This window comes from Chlorocebus sabaeus, chromosome 26 (genome assembly GCF_047675955.1).
Source record: "Chlorocebus sabaeus isolate Y175 chromosome 26, mChlSab1.0.hap1, whole genome shotgun sequence".
NCBI classification, from domain to species: domain Eukaryota; kingdom Metazoa; phylum Chordata; class Mammalia; order Primates; family Cercopithecidae; genus Chlorocebus; species Chlorocebus sabaeus.
In genome coordinates, this window is record NC_132929.1 from 1189414 (window position 1) to 1195482 (window position 6069).

General features: G+C 43.6%; 1 pseudogene across 1 annotated transcript; it reads left to right on the top strand.

The window, feature by feature from the left end:
• The first annotated feature begins 503 nt into the window (after positions 1-503).
• Positions 504-2456, top strand: LOC119619364 (heat shock protein HSP 90-alpha pseudogene; annotated as a pseudogene). The gene has a single exon (XR_012091380.1). The product of XR_012091380.1 is annotated as a heat shock protein HSP 90-alpha pseudogene (transcript).
• The last annotated feature ends 3613 nt before the right edge of the window (positions 2457-6069 follow it).

Genomic DNA, 6069 nt, shown 5'->3' on the forward strand with positions numbered 1-6069 from the left:
TCTCTTCTGAGAAGCGCTTAGGAACCTAACCTTAGCTGCAGGCATCAGGCTTTTCAGCAACCAGATTTTGGAAATGAGAGATTAGGCACAATGGCTGTGTAATGGAAGGAAAAAATGGATTGGAAATGACTAGTTTTTTAAACTTTTTTTTTTTTTTTTTTAATTTATTTATTATTATTAAACTTCAAGTTGTAGGGTACATGTGCACAACGTGCAGGTTTGCTACATATGTATACTTGTGCCATGTTGGTGTGCTGCACCCATCAACTCGTCATTTACATCAGGTATAACTCCCAGTGCAATCCCTCCCCCCTCCCCCCTCCCCATGATAGGCCCCGGTGTGTGATGTTCCCCTTCCCGAGTCCAAGTGATCTCATTGTTCAGTTCCCGCCTATGAGTGAGAACATGCGGTGTTTGGTTTTCTGTTCTTGTGATAGTTTGCTGAGAATGATGGTTTCCAGCTGCATCCATGTCCCTACAAAGGACACAAACTCATCCTTTTTTATGGCGACGATATTACTAATGAGGAGTACAAAGAATTCTACAAGAGCTTGACCAATGACTGGGAAGATCACTTGGCAGTGAAGCATTTTTCAGTTGAAGGGCAGTTGGAATTCAGAGCCCTTCTATTTGTCCCACGACGTGCTCCTTTTGACCTGTTTGAAAACAGAAAGAAAAAGAACAACATCAAATTGTATGTACGCAGAGTTTTCATCATGGATAACTGTGAGGAGCTAATCCCTGAATATCTGAACTTCATTAGAGGGGTGGTAGACTCAGAGGATCTCCCTCTAAATATATCCCATGAGATGTTGCAGCAAAGCAAAATTTTGAAAGTTATCAGGAAGAATTTGGTCAAAAAATGCTTAGAACTCTTTACTGAACTGGCGGAAGATAAAGAGAACTACAAGAAGTTCTATGAGCAGTTCTCTAAAAACATAAAGCTTGGAATACATGAAGACTCACAAAATCGGAAGAAGCTTTCAGAGCTGTTAAGGTACTACACATCTGCCTCTGGCGATGAGATGGTTTCTCTCAAGGACTACTGCACCAGAATGAAGGAAAACCAGAAACATATCTATTACATCACAGGTGAGACCAAGGACCAGGTAGCTAACTCAGCCTTTGTGGAACGTCTTCGGAAACATGGCTTAGAAGTGATCTATATGATCGAGCCCATTGATGAGTACTGTGTCCAACAGCTAAAGGAATTTGAGGGGAAGACATTAGTGTCAGTCACCAAAGAGGGCTTGGAACTTCCAGAGGATGAAGAAGAGAAAAAGAAACAGGAAGAGAAAAAAACAAAGTTTGAGAACCTCTGCAAAATCATGAAAGACATACTGGAGAAAAAAGTTGAAAAGGTGGTTGTGTCAAACCGATTGGTGACATCTCCATGCTGTATTGTCACAAGCACATACGGCTGGACAGCAAACATGGAGAGAATCATGAAAGCTCAAGCCCTAAGAGACAACTCAACAATGGGTTACATGGCAGCAAAGAAACACCTGGAGATAAACCCTGACCATTCCATTATTGAGACCTTAAGGCAAAAGGCAGAGGCTGATAAGAACGACAAGTCTGTGAAGGATCTGGTCATCTTGCTTTACGAAACTGCACTCCTGTCTTCTGGCTTCAGTCTGGAAGATCCCCAGACACATGCCAACAGGATCTATAGGATGATCAAACTTGGTCTGGGTATTGATGAAGATGATCCTACTGCTGATGATACCAGTGCAGCTGTAACTGAAGAAATGCCGCCCCTCGAAGGAGATGACGACACATCACGCATGGAAGAAGTAGACTAACCTCCGGCTGAGGGGATGACTTACCTGTTCAATACTCTACAATTCTTCTGATAATATATTTTCAAGGATGTTTTTCTTTATTTTTGTTAATATTAAAAAGTCTGTATGGCATGACAGCAACTACTTTAAGGGGAAGATAAGATTTCTGTCTATTTCTAAGTGATGCTGTGGTACCTTAGGCATTAAAGCAGAGCTAGTAATGCTTTTTTAGTTTCACATTGGTTTATTTTAACAGATTGGGGTAACGTGTGTGGTAAGATGTATGTAACATGATAACTGTGTTCTAAAGTGTTTAGCTCTCAAGCCGGATTTCTAAGTAGACCAAATCTTGTTATCGAAGTGTTCTCGAGCTATATATACCTGGATGTTTAGAAAAGTATTTGTTACATCTTGTAGGATCTACTTTTTGAACTTTTCATCCCCTGTAGTTGCCAATTTTGCATGTACTAGTCCTCTAGAAATAGGTTAAACTGAAGCAACTTGATAGAAGGAACTCTCCACAGGGCTTGTTTTCCAAAGAAAAAGTATTGTTTGGAGGAGCAAAGTTATAAGCCTACCTAAGCATATCATAAAGCTGTTCAAAAATAACTCAAGTCTTGTGGATGGAAATGTAGTGCTGGAGTCACATTCTGCTTAAAGTTGTAACAAATACAGATGAGTTAAAAGAAAAAAAAAAACTTTGTTTTTAAAAGGGCTTTTCTTTTATGGAAAAATTATTACCCTCAGGTTTGAATTTTCTATCTCGTTTGGTCTATTCAATTATTTTTCCCCTTTGGAAAAAACAATGTGTAGGAGTAAAGCTTTTATTTTTATTTTTATTTTTGAGACAGTGTCTTGCTCTGTCACCCAGGCTGGAGTGCAGTAGCTTGATCTCGGCTCATTGCAACCTCTGCCTCTTGGGTTCAAGCTATTCTCCCATCTCAGCCTCCTGAGTAGCTGGGATTAGAGGTACGCACCACCACGCCTGGCTAATTTTTGCATTTTTGGTAGAGTCGAGGTTTCATCATGTTGCTCAGGCTGGTCTTGAACTCCTGACCTCGTGATCTGCCTGCCTCAGCCTCCCAAAGTGCTGGGATTACAGGCGTGAGCCACCGCTCTGCCAGAGTTAAACTCTTTTAAAATTTAACTTTATATCACCAAGTAATTTGAACACTTTTGCATTTTGCTTTAAAAATGCCTAATACTGCTTCTTCTTGGGCTTGGTGTGTTGAAGGAAAATAAAATGAAAACCAGGCCTGAAGGATCCCTGAGCAGACAAATTAGGTCAAGCCTCATACGTGACCCTAACCCTGCTTGATTTCAGAAACACAAGGAAAACTTAACTTGGGCTAATTCTGTGTTAAAGAAAAAAGGAATCTGGCCAAGTGTGGCAGTTCGTCTCTGTAATCCCAGCAGTTTTGGAGGCTGAGGCTGGGAGGCCAGGAACTCAAGACCAACCTGGGCAACATAGAGACACCTCATCTCTACGAACATAAAAACAGGCCAAGACAGGCAGATCATGAGGTCAGGAGATCGAGACCATCCTGGCTAACACGGTGAAACCTCATCTCTACTAAAAATACAAAAAATTAGCTGGGCGTGGTGGTGGGCGCTTGTTGTCCCAGCTACTTGGGAGGCTGAGGCAAGAGAATGGCATGAACCCGGGAGGTGCAGCTTGCAGTGAGCCGAGATCGCACCACTGCACTCCAGGCTGGGTGACAGAGCAAGACTCTGTCTAAAAAAAAAAAAAAAGAAAATAAACATAAAAACAAACAAAAAATCAGCCAGCTGTGCTAATTTTACAGGTGCACACCTGTAACCCCAGCAACTCAGGAGGCTGGTGCAGAAGGATGGCTTGAGCCCAGGAGCTCGAGGCTGCAGTGAGCTAAGAAGGTGCCACTGCACTCCAGTCTGGGTGACAGAGTGAGACCCTGTTTCTAAAATAAATGTTTAAAAAAAACAAAACAAAAACTTAAGCTCAAACTTTAACAAGGATCAAACTCACTTATAATTAAATAACTAGGAACTTTCCAATTGGATAGAGCCTTGTAACTGTAGTTAATCAAACATTTCCTTTCTTTTATCTCCCTGTTGGTCTCATAAAAGCCTCCCCCTTGGGTTCCTGAGTGGGGCTCCCAAACCACTTCTGGTTCGAAGTTGTCTGATTCATGAAACACTACCCACTCAAACTCTAAAATTCTAAAATTCTTGTGCCTCGGTTTACCTTTTTAACAGGTGTATGCAGTTGGCTGCTGATACCCATGTTTGCTACTTCACCCGCCTGCAGTGGTTTTCTGCTCCTTTTTGGGTATATATGGTGAGGACACTTACGCTTTATTCAAATTTGTGTGGCGTGGTTGAAGGTGGTGGGTGTGACAGGTCAGATTCAAGTGAGTGTCCAGAAACCTTGGCAGCTCTCTTTTTGATGAGTCACCCTTTGTTAACACTGGATGTCCTCTGACACTTACGTTTTGGCCTCTTATTTCCATTCTGTTGGTCCTGAGTGGATTACAGCCGTGACTATGAGAAAATATGACTGACTGACTGGAGAGTCGTGGGTGTATTTTTGTGTGGATTGTACATTGCTATTTAAACATTCACCTCCAGTAGAAGCACGTTTTTCTAGGTCATTAAGAAATCTAGGAGAACACCTGAAATTTTGGTTTCATTGGTGATGTTACGCGGTCTGCCATGGCAATGAAGAGACCCTCTGTAAACATACATGTGCTGTGTGGACAGAAAAGGCAAATTTATACCTGGAATACTTACCTGTTCTGAGGAGGAAGAACCACTTAACTGCCAGAGCAAGGATGCAAAGTGCTCAGTGCAATGAAACTGCAGCCGGGCAGATAGCTAGTGTCTAGGGAATGGGGCCACGTCAGAGCCACAGCGCTCATGCCTCTGGGTAAACACGCTCTGCTCTCCTCGGTCCCTAGGGCTTATGATAGTCATTGAAGGTCAGGTCATGCAGCCTGGCCCTGCAATCTCGGATTGGATGATTCCCGCTGGAACCACAGATCCCAGGTTCACGGTGGCCCCTCCCATGGTGGCATCACCTGCTACAGAGCTCTGGTGGTTGCTGGGACTCGCCTGTGAATGCCTTTCTCAGACTCCAGGTGGGGGTGGGGGATACTCCTGAGTCCCCGACCTATGTTCAAATGAGTTGCACATGGGAAGCCCACTCTGACATCCCCCTTTTCCACGGACTTAGCCTTTCCCCCTTACAGTGCATCTGAGGGATTGGCACCTCATTTTCTTTGGCTGTAGGCAACTGGAAATCCAGGTTTCAGCAGTCCCTTTACCTGAACAGACAGTTCATCATAATCTTGAAAACAAAGGTTTTCTTTTTTTCAAATTTGTTATACTTTAAGTTCTAGGGTACATGTGCACAACGTGCAGGTTTGTTACATATGTATACATGTGCCATGTTGGTGTGCTGCACCCATTAACTCGTCATTTACATGAGGTGTATCTCCTAATGCTATCCCTCCCGCCTCCACCCACCCCACAACAGGCCCCAGTGTGTGAGGTTGCCCACCCTGTGTCCAAGTGATCTCATTGTTCAATTCCCACCTATGAGTGAGAACATGTGGTGTTTGGTTTTCTGTCCCTGCGATAGTTTGCTTTAGTTTTCAAGATTCCAGTGCTGTTTAATCCCTTTATATATAAATGTAGTCACATCAGCTTTAAAGTTGGTCCTTCCTGGTTCTAACACCCTTAAAATAAATTCCCATGCATGCCCCCAGGCTCTTGCAATGCAGATATTACAGATCCTGCAACCTCTTCAGTGCACCTCCTGGGGGACAGACCTTGAGGTGCTTCCTTCCAGGTTGTGCGTGGATGTGACCTTGTTTAGGGCCTGAGGTAATGGGTGCATGGTCCTGTTCTTGGAAAAGTGTACCTTGGAAGTCAAGCTCAAATCTGTCTCCCTGTGCTGGCTTCAAGACAGTACTTTTAATAGGAACGTTTCAGGGGCTGGTTTCTGAGGTTAGGAGGTGACTGGTAGAAGGAAAGGGGAGGTCTGGGAAGGCCCTGGACATGGGCAGTTATCTCTTCGTGTTACTCCATGGGTCACATGTGCACATCTGGGGGGAGTTAGTATGGAACATTTGATGGAATGAGGCTGTTGTGTCGCCAGCCTCATTCTGTGCAGACTCTAGTTGGCCATATTGGTTCCAATGGACTTCGGCAAGTTTTATCTCATGAGCGTTTCAGCAGGCTGTTTCTTTTCTTACCTGCCACCCTGCAAGCTCAAGAATTTCTGGTTTTCCTGGTTAGTTACTGG